The 19,190-nt window shown below is 42.1% G+C and overlaps 1 protein-coding gene across 1 annotated transcript in view; it reads right to left on the reverse strand.

Moving 5' to 3' along the window:
* The window catches only part of LOC121532579, a 148,598-nt gene that overhangs the window by 14,515 nt on the left and 114,893 nt on the right, over window positions 1–19,190 (reverse strand). The window lies entirely within an intron of this gene.

A 19,190-nucleotide genomic window follows, 5' to 3' on the forward strand; every position in this document is an offset into this window, starting at 1 on the left:
ACTATGACAGTGAGCACTCACTAACACACACTTCAGACTGCATGTGGCTGTGATCTATATGTGGTTTGTTCGCAATGACATTTGACCTCTCAGACATGGCTACTAGTCTTACCTTCATTACCAGTGCCCTATGCCACTTCCTCCGAAGACATAGAAATTCATCACTGTCAGCGTCTGATGAGTTGCTCCACCATGTTTCTGTGGTAGATACAGGTATAGAAGAGGAAGTGAAGAGAGATAACAGTATAATTGTCGTATAACATTGTCCTGTTCATCAACAATTATTCATTTAAATCACGTTGTCTTTGTTTGAAGGAACGTTTATGATACATTTTTCTTAACACAGTTTTACGGTGTTACCTCTTCTGTGTCTGTAATATATCTCTAACTTCTCTGCCAGATCATTCTGGTCCATCCCCTCAGGATCCTCTGTGTTTTCCCCACAGCTCTCTCAGAGCCGTATCTCTTCACCACCTGACCCACTATGACCTGTCTGTAAGCGTTCTCCAGCTGACTCTCTGGGATGGGAGGAAAGCCAAACGGCTTGCAACTAGTCAGGTTAGACTGAAATGTCTTCAGCTGTTCTTCAGTGAGCTCCTCCAGAGTGGCCAGCAGCAGAGCTGGAAAGGGGGGAAACAGGGAAATAGAGGGGAAGATAGGAGGGGGATAGAGAGACAGTTAGGGTCCTTGTCTGCAATCCTACTTCTCTGATCTCTCTCCTTCTCTGCCAGATCATTCTGGTTCATCTTCCAGATTAGGCAGCTCAGGAAGAGATATACAGCCATGATTAGAAAGTCTAATCTGTTTGTGATATCTTCCCTACTGTATTGGTGATTGTATGTATGGAATATAATGAATGTTGGATTGCTGTTTAAACATAATGGGGTCACCTGGATACATCATTAATAAAAATGTTAAAAGAGAGGTCTGCTGAATGTTTTTCATGAAGTCAGTTGAATGTTCTTTCTGATTAGACCTACACTGAACTGTGATTGTGATGTATAGATCGATGTACATTCTTGCTACGTTACCTCTATTGTAATCTCTCTTTAACTTATTTGCCAGATAATTCTGGTCCATCCCCCTCAGGATCCTCTGTGTTTTCCCCACAGCACTCTCAGGGCCGTATCTCTTCACCATCTGATCCACTATGACCTGTCTGTCAGCGTTCTCCAGCTGGCTCTCTGGGATGGGAGGAAAGCCAAGCAGCTGGACACTAGTCAGTTTAGACTGAAATGTCTTCAGCTGTTCTCCAGTGAGCTTTCCCAGAGTTGTCAGCAGCAGAACTGCAACATCCAAAATTATCTAAAACAACAAATATAACAACAGTGAGGCAGGAATAGAAAAACTGACTACTGATATAAAATAAAGAACATGAATATATTAATATTGTTAAGACGTACTAGAATATTTATACTGGTCTCTCAATATCATCATAAAATAGATTACAGTTGGAACTTTAACACACACACACACACAGTATGTGTCTGTGATCTATATGTGGTTTGATCACAATGACATTTGACCTCTCAGACATGACCACTAGTGTTACCTTCATGAACCTCAGATTATCCTCCAGCCAAGAGATCTCAGTCTCCAGACGACGACACTCCTCCTCAGACCGGGTCGACCTGGACACAGGAAACAGTCACACACTGCTCTGTTCCCCTACACCACCACCACATGCTGTGGTTACTTCACTGTTCTACATTCATTTCACAGGTCATGAGGATAAATAGAGGTATAGAAGAGATGTTAGAGGGGCAATTCACTGTTTTTAAAGTTGATTTCTCTCCAGCACCATACCAGTAGTTTCATATATTCAATGTTACCAGTGGCTATAGCTATGTTGAGATGTGTCTGTTACTTGAACTCTGTGAAGCATTTATTTGGGCTGCAATTTCTGAGGCTGGTAACTCTAATGAACTTATCCTCTGCAGCAGAGGTAACTCTGGGTCTTCCTTTCCTGTGGCGGTCCTCATGAGAGGAAGTTTCATCATAGCGCTTGATGGTTTTTGCGACTGCACTTGAAGAAACTTTCAAAGTTCTTGACATTTTCCGTATTGACTGACCTTTATGTCTTAAAGTAATGATGGACTGTCGTTTCTCTTTGCTTATTTGAGCTGTTCTTGATATAATATGGACTTGGTCTTTTACCAAATAGGACTATCTTCTGTATACCACCCCTACCTTGTCACAACACAACTGATTGGCTCGAACGCATTAAGAAGGAAATAAATTACACAAATTAACTTTTAAGAAGGCACACCTGTTGAAATGCATTCCAGGTGACTACCTCATGAAGCTGGTTGAGAGAATGCCAAGAGTGTGCAAAGCTGTCATCAAGGCAAAGGGTGGCTATTTGAAGAATCTCAAATACATTTTGATTTGTTTAACACTTTTTTGGTTACTACATGATTCCATATGTGTTATTTCATAGTGTTGATGTCTTCACTATTATTCTACAATGTAGAAAATTGTAAAAATAAAGAAAAACCCTGGAATGAGTAGGTGTGTCCAAACTTTTGACTAGTACTGTATATGGGAAGCAGGCAAATGCCTTTCACTGAGCTGTATAAAGACAGACTGACAGGGGTGAGACAAATGATTTTAATTGATCTTAATGCTCTTTTGTTGTTGTTTGCAGGTGCACTATCCTTCTGGCCCTATGCAGCCAGGTCCCATCTACTTTTTAACTCCTCGCAAGTGTGGCTTGTTTGGTGTCTGCTGTGAAGGACCACAACAAGTCAACTAGTTGATTGATGAAGGCATGTCATCCAGCAAAGGCAGCAGCGCAGTCAACAACTACATGCACCATTTCTTCACCAACTACAGAGTTGGGGAAACACGTGTGGACCTGAATTCTGACAACTGCAGCGGCCAAAACAAGAACAAGTTTGTGCTCTGGTATTGTGCCTGGCAGACCAGCTCCACCACAGTCTGGACCTTCACTTCCTGATCACATGATCCACCACAGTCTGGACCTTCACTTCCTGATCACAGGCCACACCAAGTTCACCCCGACTGGTGCTTCGGCCTCATCAAGCAGAAAGACCAGAGAAAACACTTTGTCTGAGATTGCTGGTGTTGTGAAGGACAGCACTGTGACGGGTCAACTAGTTGTACTGGAGGATGGTACGGTGCTGGTGGAAAGCTATGAGATAAACAAAGTTAATCACAAACATGACGAACATGGAGTCAGGATTAAACATGGATACTGTCTGTTGCTAGGCAAGAACTTAATTGGCTGGCAACAACACCTGACTCCGTACTTCAGGTCTCTGCCACAGATCAAGCAGTCCCAGCACTTCATTGTATTGTAGGAGGTTATTCTTCTTATCTAACCTTAGGAGGTGAATTTATGTTATGCAAGGTTGTAATGTCTTCAAATTTTGTTGTTGTTATTTCCTGTTTTACAGCTTCAATGCTCCGGAGCCTGGTGTTGTTGTTGTCAAGGAGCGTTCGGACTCAGCTGCTAAGCAACGCTGACATCCTTCCTCACATAGATGGTCTGCCTGTACAAGCACCACCTGGACTGGACACAGCTAGACAAACTTATATTTTTTAAAAGATCAGGGAGTTTTGCGACGAAGAGGCTATGGACATCACATGCCCTGCACCAAAGTCAAGGGCAGGACAGAAACAGACTCTCCGAATATTGATTCCCTTGTTCATGCGTGGTTCGGATGGACCAGTTCATCACTGGGGGCGAGTTCCCAGTCATCAGCACTATCTGCAGTGCCTCTATTCACATGACTCTCTCCTAACACACACGCCATACGTTGCTGCTACTATTAATCGTTTTATCCTGCTGCTCAGCCACTTTACCCCTGATTGTTTGCATATAACTACCTCATCTATCACCAGTATCACTGATATGGTTATTGATATTGTTCTTGTACATCCTTTATATTATTTGGTTCTTTCTCTACTGGCATTGACACTTGTTCATTTTCCTTTATATTGACACCAAACGGTATACCATTTGGCTGTACCGTTTCCACCTTCTGCAGAGACCCATCTACTTAGCAAGATGTGGCTGGGGGTTATAGCATTTCTTTCACATGACCCATCAATTTAGACAAGTGTGTCTGGGTAAGCGTCATCTAATACTCATAAAATATTTTCTATCTGGACACTTCATGTTAACCTGGAATTGTTCCTTATTGTGGGCTACTACTTTTACCACTTTTAGTCTTAATCTATACTACACTACTCACTGTTTAGCACATGACCTCACATGTGAATCCTTAAAGAGATGGGTGGGGCTTAAGAGGGTGTGAACAATGCTGAATGGGTGTAGACAAAGAAGAGCTCTCCAGTAGGTGTACCAAAACATTCATGGGCCATTTTCTCAAAAGTGGGGTTACAGGTTTATCAACTTTCAAAGCAGAATTACTTTCCCATTGTTCCTTAAATGCAGTGTATGATGTACCATTTTATAGTTCTGTGTCTCTGCTTTTATCCAATGTGAAAAACACAATTTCTAATGTTGCTACATCGAATCAAGGTGGTTGGTCACATATATTATATGGCCACTCTGAGGGGTGGCCCTGGCTGTACCAGGTAGATAATAGATAATATACTCTATGTCCACTCATATCCCCTCTGAGGGGTAGCCCTGGCTGTACCAGGTAGATAATAGATAATATACTCTATGTCCACTCATATCCACTCTGAGGGGTGGCCCTGGCTGTACCAGGTAGATAATAGATAATATACTCTATGTCCACTCATATCCACTCTGAGGGGTGGCCCTGGCTGTACCAGGTAGATAATATACTCTATGTCCACTCATATCCACTCTGAGGGGTGGCCCTGGCTGTACCAGGTAGATAATAGATAATATACTCTATGTCCACTCATATCCACTCTGAGGGGTGGCCCTGGCTGTACCAGGTAGATAATAGATAATATACTCTATGTCCACTCATATCCACTCTGAAGGGTGGCCCTGGCTGTACCAGGTAGATAATAGATAATATACTCTATGTCCACTCATATCCACTCTGAGGGGTGGCCCTGGCTGTACCAGGTAGATAATAGATAATATACTCTGTGTTCACTCATATCCACTCTGAGGGGTGGCCCTGGCTGTACCAGGTAGATAATAGATAATATACTCTGTGTTCACTCATATCCACTCTGAGGGGTGGCCCTGGCTGTACTAGGTAGATAATATACTCTATGTCCACTCATATCCACTCTGAGGGGTGGCCCTGGCTGTACCAGGTAGATAATAGATAATATACTCTATGTCCACTCATATCCACTCTGAGGGGTGGCCCTGGCTGTACCAGGTAGATAATAGATAATATACTCTATGTCCACTCATATCCACTCTGAGGGGTGGCCCTGGCTGTACCAGGTAGATAATAGATAATATACTCTATGTTCACTCATATCCACTCTGAGGGGTGGCCCTGGCTGTACCAGGTAGATAATAGATAATATACTCTATGTTCACTCATATCCACTCTGAGGGGTGGCCCTGGCTGTACCAGGTAGATAATAGATAATATACTCTATGTCCACTCATATCCACTCTGAGGGGTGGCCCTGGCTGTACCAGGTAGATAATAGATAATATACTCTATGTCCACTCATATCCACTCTGAGGGGGTGGCCCTGGCTGTACCAGGTAGATAATAGATAATATACTCTATGTCCACTCATATCCACTCTGAGGGGTGGCCCTGGCTGTACCAGGTAGATAATAGATAATATACTCTATGTCCACTCATATCCACTCTGAGGGGTGGCCCTGGCTGTACCAGGTAGATAATAGATAATATACTCTGTGTTCACTCATATCCACTCTGAGGGGTGGCCCTGGCTGTACCAGGTAGATAATAGATAATATACTCTATGTCCACTCATATCCACTCTGAGGGGTGGCCCTGGCTGTACCAGGTGATAATAGATAATATACTCTATGTCCACTCATATCCACTCTGAGGGGTGGCCCTGGCTGTACCAGGTAGATAATAGATAATATACTCTATGTCCACTCATATCCACTCTGAGGGGTGGCCCTGGCTGTACCAGGTAGATAATAGATAATATACTCTATGTTCACTCATATCCACTCTGAGGGGTGGCCCTGGCTGTACCAGGTAGATAATAGATAATATACTCTGTGTTCACTCATATCCACTCTGAGGGGTGGCCCTGGCTGTACCAGGTAGATAATAGATAATATACTCTATGTCCACTCATATCCACTCTGAGGGGTGGCCCTGGCTGTACCAGGTAGATAATATACTCTATGTCCACTCATATCCACTCTGAGGGGGTGGCCCTGGCTGTACCAGGTAGATAATATACTCTATGTCCACTCATATCCACTCTGAGGGGTGGCCCTGGCTGTACCAGGTAGATAATAGATAATATACTCTGTGTTCACTCATATCCACTCTGAGGGGTGGCCCTGGCTGTACCAGGTAGATAATATACTCTATGTCCACTCATATCCACTCTGAGGGGTGGCCCTGGCTGTACCAGGTAGATAATAGATAATATATTCTATGTCCACTCATATCCACTCTGAGGGGGTGGCCCTGGCTGTACCAGGTAGATAATAGATAATATACTCTATGTTCACTCATATCCACTCTGAGGGGTGGCCCTGGCTGTACCAGGTAGATAATAGATAATATACTCTATGTTCACTCATATCCACTCTGAGGGGTGGCCCTGGCTGTACCAGGTAGATAATAGATAATATACTCTATGTCCACTCATATCCACTCTGAGGGGTGGCCCTGGCTGTACCAGGTAGATAATAGATAATATACTCTATGTTCACTCATATCCACTCTGAGGGGTGGCCCTGGCTGTACCAGGTAGATAATAGATAATATACTCTGTGTCCACTCATATCCACTCTGAGGGGGTGGCCCTGGCTGTACCAGGTAGATCATAGATAATATACTCTATGTCCACTCATATCCACTCTGAGGGGGTGGCCCTGGCTGTACCAGGTAGATAATAGATAATATACTCTATGTCCACTCATATCCACTCTGAGGGGTGGCCCTGGCTGTACCAGGTAGATAATAGATAATATACTCTATGTCCACTCATATCCACTCTGAGGGGTGGCCCTGGCTGTACCAGGTAGATAATAGATAATATACTCTATGTCCACTCATATCCACTCTGAGGGGTGGCCCTGGCTGTACCAGGTAGATAATAGATAATATACTCTATGTCCACTCATATCCACTCTGAGGGGTGGCCCTGGCTGTACCAGGTAGATAATAGATAATATACTCTATGTTCACTCACATTCCAGAAGAGGTGCTGGATGCCTCTTCACTCTCCTCCCCTGCTGGCTTCCTTTCCTTCTCAGAGGCAGATACCTCCTACACACACACACACACACACACACACACACACACACACACACACACACACACACACACACACACAAAGTTTACCAAGTACAATGTAGAACATAAACTAGTTGTCGTAGTAAATATAATTTGTTATAGATTGGTCTGACTAAAATGTTCTGTAAGACCCATTTGGAGCCTGTTTTCAATAAATGCTGTTCCAGGTCAGAGAACAAAAGGACAGAGAACACCTTATCTTCTCACCAGATGGCCTAGGAATGCGATAATAGGACAACACCCCCACCTCCGGCCATAGATCAACAGATACTCCTCAACGAGTTCCCTGGACACACACAGACATTTCACTGCACGCACACTCATTCTCAACTCCCCTGTCTACTGGTCGGGTGCCAAGGGCAGAGGACTCTGCCGTGCACCAATGGGGCTTCTACTCTGGACAGAGCAGACCCGCCTCCTACTTCTCGGGAACCAATCAAGGGACTAGAAGAAGGACCCCTTCCTTTATGTTAGATTGTATAAAGTAATGCTGAAAACTCTTTTTTATTCATCCCTTCTCAACTGTCTCCATAAGAGGCAATTGAATGGGTCCATGCATGTAGCTTGAACAGTACCAGCTATCTCTGTTTTAATAAACTGCCTTTTGCTTAAGCAAATTCCTCTCTGTCTAGCGTCGTTGGTTTTGTACTTCCTCTTTTAATTTTGTGTTCACCAACATAGTTCAGACTTCTTCACCCCCCCCCCTCGTATGACGTGAAAGGACTAGCTATAAATTCATAGGATATTACTGCATTATGAATTCATAGCTAGATAATAACCTAGACATTTTAATGTAGGCCTATGAACTATTACATCACGTTGTTGCGTTTCATCGTGCAAGTTTCTTTTCTGGCACTTCCGTGTTGCTGTAAGTGAAATATGAAACGGATTCAGTGTAGCGTACTTTACTATCAGCAAACTTTACCAGAGACGTTTCCCACTAATATTTATCCACGAAATAACAGCATACTCTGTTTTTTTCCCAAACTATTTTCTTACCCTGAACTGGTCCATTTTTAGACACTACAGGTGCAGACAGCCGACTGGAAAGTAATGAAGCCTGATAGTAGAGCGCTCCAGTTTCCTGGTTTTCAGCAGCCCATCCCATCCCATGGAGAATCCTCCCTATTGGTCTCTAGTAGTGCGTCGCCCTCTAGTGGACAAACTGACACCAAACCAAAATAGGTGTGAGAGAGAAGACATTCTTATCCAGCAATAAAGTCGATACAACATCTTTGATATTGTCTTGTTCTTTATGTTTCCAGTTGAATCACAGGTTGTATTTGTATTTATTCATCTTAGGAGTAGGGTTGCAAAATTCCCGGGAACGTTTATTAAATTGCCTGGTTTTCCAGGTGATTCCGGATTTCCTGCGTATTCTCTCCTGATACCGGGAAAACCAGGGAAACCTATGTAGGACACTTATCCTTGTCTCTAGGGCATCCAGGTGGTTCAGCAGGAAATTACACTTTAATGTGTGATGATTGGGAAGAGGTGGAGGTGGAGGAAGAAGTGGAGCCATGGGCATGTGGTGCTGTGAGGGAGAAATGAGAGAGAGTGAGAAAGAGAGAGAGAGAGAGAGAGAGAGAGAGAGACAGAGAGACAGAGAGAGAGAGAGAGAGACAGACAGAGAGAGTCAGCCTAAAACATGTAATACATGTTAGATGGAAATGAATACAGTAGAGTATACTCAAGATGCAATTGACACATGGTATCATATTATCATAAGACAGGTCAATTCACACATGTTATCATATTATCCTCAGACAGGTCAATTCATACATGTTGTCATATTATCATCAGACAGGTCAAGGGTCGGTCCAATGTTTCATGAGCTGAAACAAAAGATCCCAAAAATGTTCCATATGCACAAAAAGCTTATTTCTCTCAAGAATTTGGCAGTATGTCTAACTGGCCTCACAACCGCAGACCACGTGTAACCTCACCAGCCCAGGACCTCCACATCCGGCTTCTTCACCAGCGGGATCGTCTGAGACCAGCCACCCGGACAGCTGAGGAAACGGAGGAGTATTTCTGTCTGTAATAAAGCCCCTTTGTGGGGAAAAACTAATTCTGATTGGCTGGGCCTGGCTCCCCCAGTAGGTGGGCCTATGCCCTCCCAAGCCCACCCATGGCTGTGCCCCTGCCCAATCGTGAAATCCATAGATTAGGGCCTAATGAATTTATTTCAATTGACTGATTTCCTAATATAAATGTTTGTTCGGTATAGATTCATGTAATTGAAAAACACTATAAGATATTATATACACCAGGGTTTTGCTCAATTCAGAATTTGGGAATTGACTCCCATTCAACTCATGAGTTGAAATTCAAATTCAATTGGCCACACCCCACAGGATGTAGAATTTGAATTTCCGTGACAGGAAGTATAATTTAATTCAGTGCAATTCAAATAAATTTCACTCAGTCATAGAACATGAGAGTTTCATTGAATCTGACAGGTCACACTTCCAGATACCAAAGAATATATAACTTTTCTCTGGAAACAATGTTCATATACTCTATTAACCTTAGTGCTTAGAATATACCATTATATTTCCACCAACCATTTCATTTGTTTGTCTTCTTTTTGAAGGCTTCAGGGTTAACTTGAGGGTTAAACTAATGCATTGTGGGAAATGTAGTATTTCCCCCCCATATTGAACAACATTTAAGTGATTAATGAAATATAATAACTACAAGTTGTGTTTTCCTTGATCATTCATTTCAATAGTTTGTCCTGAAAATCAATTGTTTCATCAATATTTTATATGCATGTTTATTACAACATGTTTGATATTTAATTTACAATATGTATATTTGTATAGACTACAACTATAGAACAGAAGAGGCATTTTAATTTAATTTAATTCCACTGACTTCAACTCTATTTCCTTTCATTAAAATTGCAATTCTGTATCCTACTTATTACTTCAATTACAATTCAATAATTGAATTGGATTTATGAGCCATTCTCAATTAAATTCTGAATTGACCAGGACCCTGTTATACACTGCAAAATATACATATTTCCCTGAGAGTGAAATGAGTGCCTGTCATTCAGTCTGATTAAAGCTGGAATCGTTAATGGTGAAACAGCCATGTCCGTTCGAGATATTACAACAACAAAGAAGTTATTGGGAACAACCACACTGTTTTCCCCTCAGACATCATTGCACACGATAGAAGAGCACAATATGAACTGCAATTATTTTTACCATGTTGCACGACGCTCCGCAGCTAGGCAACAAAAACAATAACAAAGGTGGTGGGGAGGCCAGTGGTGCTGCTTCCCCCTACTGCTGATTCCAATATGGCCGAAACGTTATAGATATTAGTATTCAGACCCCTTGACTTTTTCCACATTTTGTTATGTTTCAGCCTTATTAAAAAATGTATTAAATAGTATTTTTTCCTCATCAATCTACAAACAATACCCAATAATGACAAAGCAAAAACAGGTTTTTAGAAATGTTTGCAATGTATATTTAAATAATATATATATATATATATATATATATATATATATATATATATATATACACACAGTGGGGAAAAAAGTATTTAGTCAGCCACCAATTGTGCAAGTTCTCCCACTTAAAAAGATGAGAGAGGCCTGTAATTTTCATCATAGGTACACGTCAACTATGACAGACAAATTGAGATTTTTTTTCTCCAGAAAATCACATTGTAGGATTTTTAATGAATTTATTTGCAAATTATGGTGGAAAATAAGTATTTGGTCACCTACAAACAAGCAAGATTTCTGGCTCTCACAGACCTGTAACTTCTTCTTTAAGAGGCTCCTCTGTCCTCCACTCGTTACCTGTATTAATGGCACCTGTTTGAACTTGTTATCAGTATAAAAGACACCTGTCCACAACCTCAAACAGTCACACTCCAAACTCCACTATGGCTAAGACCAAAGAGCTGTCAAAGGACACCAGAAACAAAATTGTAGACCTGCACCAGGCTGGGAAGACTGAATCTGCAATAGGTAAGCAGCTTGGTTTGAAGAAATCAACTGTGGGAGCAATTATTAGGAAATGGAAGACATACAAGACCACTGATAATCTCCCCTCGATCTGGGGCTCCACGCAAGATCTCACCCCGTGGGGTCAAAATGATCACAAGAACGGTGAGCAAAAATCCCAGAACCACACGGGGACCTAGTGAATGACCTGCAGAGAGCTGGGACCAAAGTAACAAAGCCTACCATCAGTAACACACTACGCCGCCAGGGGACTCAAATCCTGCAGTGCCAGACGTGTCCCCCTGCTTAAGCCAGTACATGTCCAGGCCCATCTGAAGTTTGCTAGAGTGCATTTGGATGATCCAGAAGAGGATTGGGAGAATGTCATATGGTCAGATGAAACCAAAATAGAACTTTTTGGTAAAAACTCAACTCGTTGTGTTTGGAGGACAAAGAATGCTGAGTTGCATCCAAAGAACACCATACCTACTGTGAAGCATGGGGGTGGAAACATCATGCTTTGGGGCTGTTTTTCTGCAAAGGGACCAGGACGACTGATCCGTGTAAAGGAAAGAATGAATGGGGCCATGTATCGTGAGATTTTGCGTGAAAACCTCCTTCCATCAGCAAGGGCATTGAAGATGAAACGTGGCTGGGTCTTTCAGCATGACAATGATCCCAAACACACCGCCCGGGCAACGAAGGAGTGGCTTCGTAAGAAGCATTTCAAGGTCCTGGAGTGGCCTAGCCAGTCTCCAGATCTCAACCCCATAGAAAATCTTTGGAGGGAGTTGAAAGTCCGTGTTGCCCAGTGACAGCCCCAAAACATCACTGCTCTAGAGGAGATCTGCATGGAGGAATGGGCCAAAATACCAGCAACAGTGTGTGAAAACCTTGTGAAGACTTACAGAAAACGTTTGACCTGTGTCATTGCCAACAAAGGGTATATAACAAAGTATTGAGAAACTTTTGTTATTGACCAAATACTTATTTTCCACCATAATTTGCAAATAAATTCATTAAAAATCCTACAATGTGATTTTCTGGATTTTTTTTTCTCATTTTGTCTGTCATAGTTGACGTGTACCTATGATGAAAATTACAGGCCTCTCTCATCTTTTTAAGTGGGAGAACTTGCACAATTGGTGGCTGACTAAATACTTTTTTCCCCCACTGTATATATATATATTTCAAAATGACAGACCTCTACATGCTTTGTAAGTAGGAAAACCTGCAAAATTGGCAGTGTATCAAATACTTGTTCTCCCCACTGTATATATATATATATATATATACAGTGGGGAGAACAAGTATATGATACACTGCCGATTTTGCAGGTTTTCCTACTTACAACGCATGTAGAGGTCTGTCATTTTTATCATAGGTACACTTCAACTGTGAGAGACGGAATCTAAAACAAAAATCCAGAAAATCACATTGTATGATTTTTAAGTAATTAATTTGCATTTTATTGCATGACATAAGTATTTGATACATCAGAAAAGCAGAACTTAATATTTGGTACAGAAACCTTTGTTTGCAATTACAGAGATCATACGTTTCCTGTAGGTCTTGACCAGGTTTGCACACACTGCAGCAGGGATTTTGGCCCACTCCTCCATACAGACCTTCTCCAGATCCTTCAGGTTTCGGGGGCTGTCGCTGGGCAATACAGACTTTCAGCTCCCTCCAAAGATTTTCTATTGGGTTCAGGTCTGGAGACTGGCTAGGCCACTCCAGGACCTTGAGATGCTTCTTACGGAACCACTCCTTAGTTGCCCTGGCTGTGTATTTCGGGTCGTTGTCATGCTGGAAGACCCAGCCACGACCCATCTTCAATGCTCTTACTGAGGGAAGGACGTTGTTGGCCAAGATCTTGCGATACATGGCCCCATCCATCCTCCCTCAATACGGTGCAGTCATCCTGTCCCCCTTTGCAGAAAAGCATCCCCAAAGAATGATGTTTCCACCTCCATGCTTCACGGTTGGGATGGTGTTCTTGGGGTTGTACTCATCCTTCTTCTTCCTCCAAACACGGCGGGTGGAGTTTAGACCAAAAAGCTCAAATTTTTTCTCATCAGACCACATAACCTTCTTCCATTCCTCCTCTGGATCATCCAGATGGTCATTGGCAAACTTCAGACGGGCCTGGACATGCGCTGGCTTGAGCAGGGGGACCTTGCGTGCGCTGCAGGATTTTAATCCATGACGGCGTAGTGTGTTACTAATGGTTTTCTTTGAGACAGTGGTTCAGCTCTCTTCAGGTCATTGACCAGGTCCTGCCGTGTAGTTCTGGGCTGATCCCTCACCTTCCTCATGATCATTGATGCCCCACGAGGTGAGATCTTGCATGGAGCCCCAGACCGAGGGTGATTGACCGTCATCTTGAACTACTTCCATTTTCTAATAATTGCGCCAACAGTTGTTGCCTTCTCACCAAGCTGCTTGCCTATTGTCCTGTAGCCCATCCCAGCCTTGTGCAGGTCTACAATTGTATCCCTGATGTCCTTACACAGCTCTCTGGTCTTGGCCATTGTGGAGAGGTTGGAGTCTGTTTGATTGAGTGTGTGGACAGGTGTCTTTTATACAGATAACGAGTTCAAACAGGTGCAGTTAATACAGGTAATGAGTGGAGGACAGGAGGGCTTCTTAAAGAAAAACTAACAGGTCTGTGAGAGCCGGAATTCTTACTGGTTGGTAGGTGATCAAATACTTATGTCATGCAATAAAATGCAAATTAATTATTTAAAAATCATACAATGTGATTTTCTGGATTTTTGTTTTAGATTCCGTCTCTCACAGTTGAAGTGTACCTTTGATAAACATTACAGACCTCTACATGCTTTGTAAGTAGGAAAACCTGCAAAATCGGCAGTGTATCAAATACTTGTTCTCCCCACTGTATATGTATAATATATATATATATATATATATATATATATATATATATATATATATATATATATATATATATATATATATACACACTGCTCAAAAAAATAATGGGAACACTTAAACAACACAATGTAACTCCAAGTCAATCACACTTCTGTGAAATCAAACTGTCCACTTAGGAAGCAACACTGATTGACAAAAAATGTCACATGCTGTTGTGCAAATGGAATAGACAACAGGTGGAAATTATAGGCAATTAGCAAGACACCCCTAATAAAGGAGTGGTTCTGCAGGTGGTGACCACAGACCACTTCTCAGTTCCTATGCTTCCTGGCTGATGTTTTGGTCACTTTTGAATGCTGGCGGTGCTTTCACTCTAGTGGTAGCATGAGACGGAGTCTACAACCCACACATGTGGCTCAGGTAGTGCAGCTCATCCAGGATGGCACATCAATGCGAGCTGTGGCAAGAAGGTTTGCTGTGTCTGTCAGCGTAGTGTCCAGAGCATGGAGGGGCTACCAGGAGACAGGCCAGTACATCACGAGACGTGGAGGAGGCCGTAGGAGGGCAACAACCCAGCAGCAGGACTGCTACCTCCGCCTTTGTGCAAGGAGGAGCAGGAAGAGCACTGCCAGAGCCCTGCAAAATGACCTCCAGCAGGCCACAAATGTGCATGTGTCTGCTCAAACGGTCAGAAACAGACTCCATGAGGGTGGTACGAGGGCCCGACGTCCACAGGTGGGGGTTGTGCCTACAGTCCAACACCGTGCAGGACGTTTGGCATTTGCCAGAGAACACCAAGATTGGCAAATTCGCCACTGGCGCCCTGTGCTCTTCACAGATGAAAGCAGGTTCACACTGAGCACGTGACAGACGTGACAGAGTCTGGAGACGCCGTGGAGAACGTTCTGCTGCCTGCAACATCCTCCAGCATGACCGGTTTGGCGGTGGGTCAGTCATGGTGTGGGGTGGCATTTCTTTGGGGGGGCCGCACAGCCCTCCATGTGCTCGCCAGAGGTAGCCTGACTGCCATTAGGTACCGAGATGAGATCCTCAGACCCCTTGTGAGACCATATGCTGGTGCGGTTGGCCCTGGGTTCCTCCTAATGCAAGACAATGCTAGACCTCATGTGGCTGGAGTATGTCAGCAGTTCCTGCAAGAGGAAGGCATTGATGCTATGGACTGGCCCGCCCGTTCCCCAGACCTGAATCCAATTGAGCACATCTGGGACATCATGTCTTGCTCCATCCACCAACGCCACGTTGCACCACAGACTGTCCAGGAGTTGGCGGATGCTTTAGTCCAGGTCTGGGAGGAGATCCCTCAGGAGACCATCCGCCACCTCATCAGGAGCATGCCCAGGCGTTGTAGGGAGGTCATACAGGCACGTGGAGGCCACACACATTACTGAGCCTCATTTTGACTTGTTTTAAGGACATTACATCAAAGTTGGATCAGCCTGTAGTGTGGTTTTCCACTTTAATTTTGAGGGTGACTCCAAATCCAGACCTCCATGGGATGATAAATTTGATTTCCATTGATAATTTTTGTGTGATTTTGTTGTCAGCACATTCAACTATGTAAAGAAAAAAGTATTTAATAAGATTATTTCATTCATTCAGATCTAGGATGTGTTATTTTAGTGTTCCTTAATTTTTTTGAGCAGTGTATATATATATATATATATATATATATATATATATATATATATATATATATATCAAATTTACATAAGAATTCAGACCCTTTATTCAGTACTTTGTTGAAGCACCTTTGTCAGCGATTACAGCCTTGAGTCTTCTTGGGTATGACGCTACAAGCTTGGGACACCTGTATTTGGGGAGTTTCTCCCATTTTTCTCTGCAGATCCTCACAAGCTCTGTCAGGTTGGATGGGGAGTGTCACCTCCATGACCAAGGCCATTCTCCCCCGATTGCTCAGTGTGGCCAGCTCTAGGAAGAGTCTTGGTAGTTCCAAACTTCTTCCATTTAAGAATGATGGAGGCCACTGTGTTCTTGGGGACCTTCAATGCTGCAGAAACGTTTTTCTTCCCTGTGCCTCGACAAAATCCTGTCTTGGAGCTCTACGGACAATTCCTTCGACCTCATGGCTTGGTTCTTGCTCTCACATGCACTGTCAACTGTGGGACCTTATTTAGACAGGTGTGTGCCTTTCCATATCGTGTCCAATCAATAGAATTGACCACAGGTGGACTCCAATCAAGTTGTAAAAACATCTCAAGGAAAATCAATGGAAACAGGTTGCACCTGAGCTCAATTTCGAGTCTTATAGCAAAGGGTCTGAATACGTAAATAAGGTATTTTTTTTTTTTTTTAATACATTTGCAAACATTTCTAAAAACCTGTTTTCGCTTTGTCATTATGGGATATTGTGTGTAGATTGATGAGGAAATGTTTTTATTTAATCCATTTTAGAATAAGGCTGTAATGTCACAAAATGTGGAAAAAGTCAAGGGGTCTGAATACTTTCCAAATGCACTGTATATTTGTAATCTCAATTGAATTGAATTGAGACAGAGAGATTAAATAGATTAATGCAATTACAAAACACTATCCCAGATATTTCTACACTACAAAATATACCATATTTCCCTGAGAGTGAAATGAGTCCCTGAGATTCAGTCTGATTAATGTCGATATGGTAGAAAAAAAAGGATATATTTAATCTCAAGAGCTACATTTTTGCCTATTTCTCTTTCCTATAAGAGTGAGTCTATTTCTATTTCCTATAAGAGTGAGTCTATTTCTATTTCCTATAAGAGTGAGAGTCTATTTCTATTTCCTATAAGAGTGAGAGTCTATTTCTCTTTCCTATAAGAGTGAGAGTCTATTTCTCTTTCCTATAAGAGTGAGAGTCTATTTCTACTTCCTATAAGAGTGAGAGTCTATTTCTATTTCCTATAAGAGTGAGAGTCTATTTCTCTTTCCTATAAGAGTGAGAGTCTATTTCTATTTCCTATAAGAGTGAGAGTCTATTTCTACTTCCTATAAGAGTGAGAGTCTATTTCTCTTTCCTATAAGAGTGAGAGTCTATTTCTCTTTCCTATAAGAGTGAGATTCTATTTCTACTTCCTGTAAGAGTGAGAGTATATTTATATTTCCTATAAGAGTGAGAGTCTATTTCTATTTCCTATAAGAGTGAGAGTCTATTTCTCTTTCCTATAAGAGTGAGAGTCTATTTCTCTTTCCTATAAGAGTGAGAGTCTATTTCTACTTCCTGTAAGAGTGAGAGTCTATTTCTATTTCCTATAAGAGTGAGAGTATATTTATATTTCCTATAAGAGTGAGAGTCTATTTATATTTCCTATAAGAGTGAGAGTCTATTTATATTTCCTATAAGAGTGAGAGTCTATTTCTACTTCCTATAAGAGTGAGAGTCTATTTCTACTTCCTATAAGAGTGAGAGTCTATTTCTATTTCCTATAAGAGTGAGAGTCTATTTCTCTTTATCTATCATAAAAGGAGCCCACTAGTCCCTTTTGTTGGAACATAATGACATTACAATTTAAAAGATGCTCTTAAAGATACCATTATATAAACATATACACTATATCTAAACAGAGATATATGTTGATATTGTGTTCAGCCAGTGCAGCTGTCCAGTCAGTTGTCTGCTAGATGTTAAGTCTCACATGTTGTTGCCTGAGACCTGTCCAGGATGATTAAACATTCAACATGTTCCAGATAATTCTTCAATGTACAGATATATAAAAATATTCCTCCTTTATATTGGGAGACTATAAAGAATAGAGTCCCTGATCTTGTAGTCTGCAGCCAGTGTACCAGAGTAACACAGGTAGGTTGTCTGGTAGACAGTAGCCTCACAGTGATGTCACCTTGCCTGAGACCTGGGGCTTGTATAGGAAACTACAGACTGATGGGAGTGCTGGTGAGAATGGGGTCCAATCACGTTACACACCAACCACCTCTGGTCAGGATGGCTCCTCCTCAAAGTACTGCTCTCTGTCTATGATAAATGTTTTGATATCTTCTAAAGGTTGTGAGGTGGTATCCATGGCACCTGTCTCAGACTGTCTGCTCTTCCAGGTCTTCGACCAGGTAGGGATCTACTTCCTTCAGGACCTGGTAGATGTGTTCCTGGGCGTGAGCCCCCTTCCTCACCACCATGTCCAGCAGGGCTTGGTTCTGTAGGGTCTTGGTGGATTTGCTGACCACCTCCTCCCTCTCCTCATCAATCAGAACCCCACGATCCTGGAGACGCAGGCATATGGGCTGCAAGTGTCCCAGGCGAGTCTTTAGAGCCATCCTGTGATTTCTGATGAAGGCTCTACCAGGGAGGGTAGAGGGGTTGGCAGGAGGGGCTGCAAGGGAAACAGCTGAAACTGGGAGGGGGAAATGATGTATTAAAATCCTATCTAGGATGATAAGATTAACTTTCTCTAGTTTGTTATTGAGAGGTTTATAATGGTGATGAATCTCTAGTTTGTTATTGAGAGGTTTATAATGGTGATGAATCTCTAGTTTGTTATTGAGAGGTTTATAATGGTGATGAATCTCTAGTTTGTTATTGAGAGGTTTATAATGGTGATGAATCTCTAGTTTGTTATTGAGAGGTTTATAATGGTGATGAATCTCTAGTTTGTTATTGAGAGGTTTATAATGGTGATGAATCTCTAGTTTGTTATTGAGACTTTTATAATGGTGATGAATCTCTAGTTTGTTATTGAGAGGTTTATAATGGTGATGAATCTCTAGTTTGTTATTGAGACTTTTATAATGGTGATTAATCTCTAGTTTGTTATTGAGAGGTTTATAATGGTGATGAATCTCTAGTTTGTTATTGAGAGGTTTATAATGGTGATGCATCTCTAGTTTGTTATTGAGAGGTTTATAATGATGGTGAATGTCAGTGGAAGGTCAACAGTACCTGTAGAGGTGAGTTCTGT

This window comes from Coregonus clupeaformis, unplaced genomic scaffold (assembly GCF_020615455.1).
Source record: "Coregonus clupeaformis isolate EN_2021a unplaced genomic scaffold, ASM2061545v1 scaf0138, whole genome shotgun sequence".
NCBI classification, from domain to species: Eukaryota; Metazoa; Chordata; class Actinopteri; order Salmoniformes; family Salmonidae; genus Coregonus; species Coregonus clupeaformis.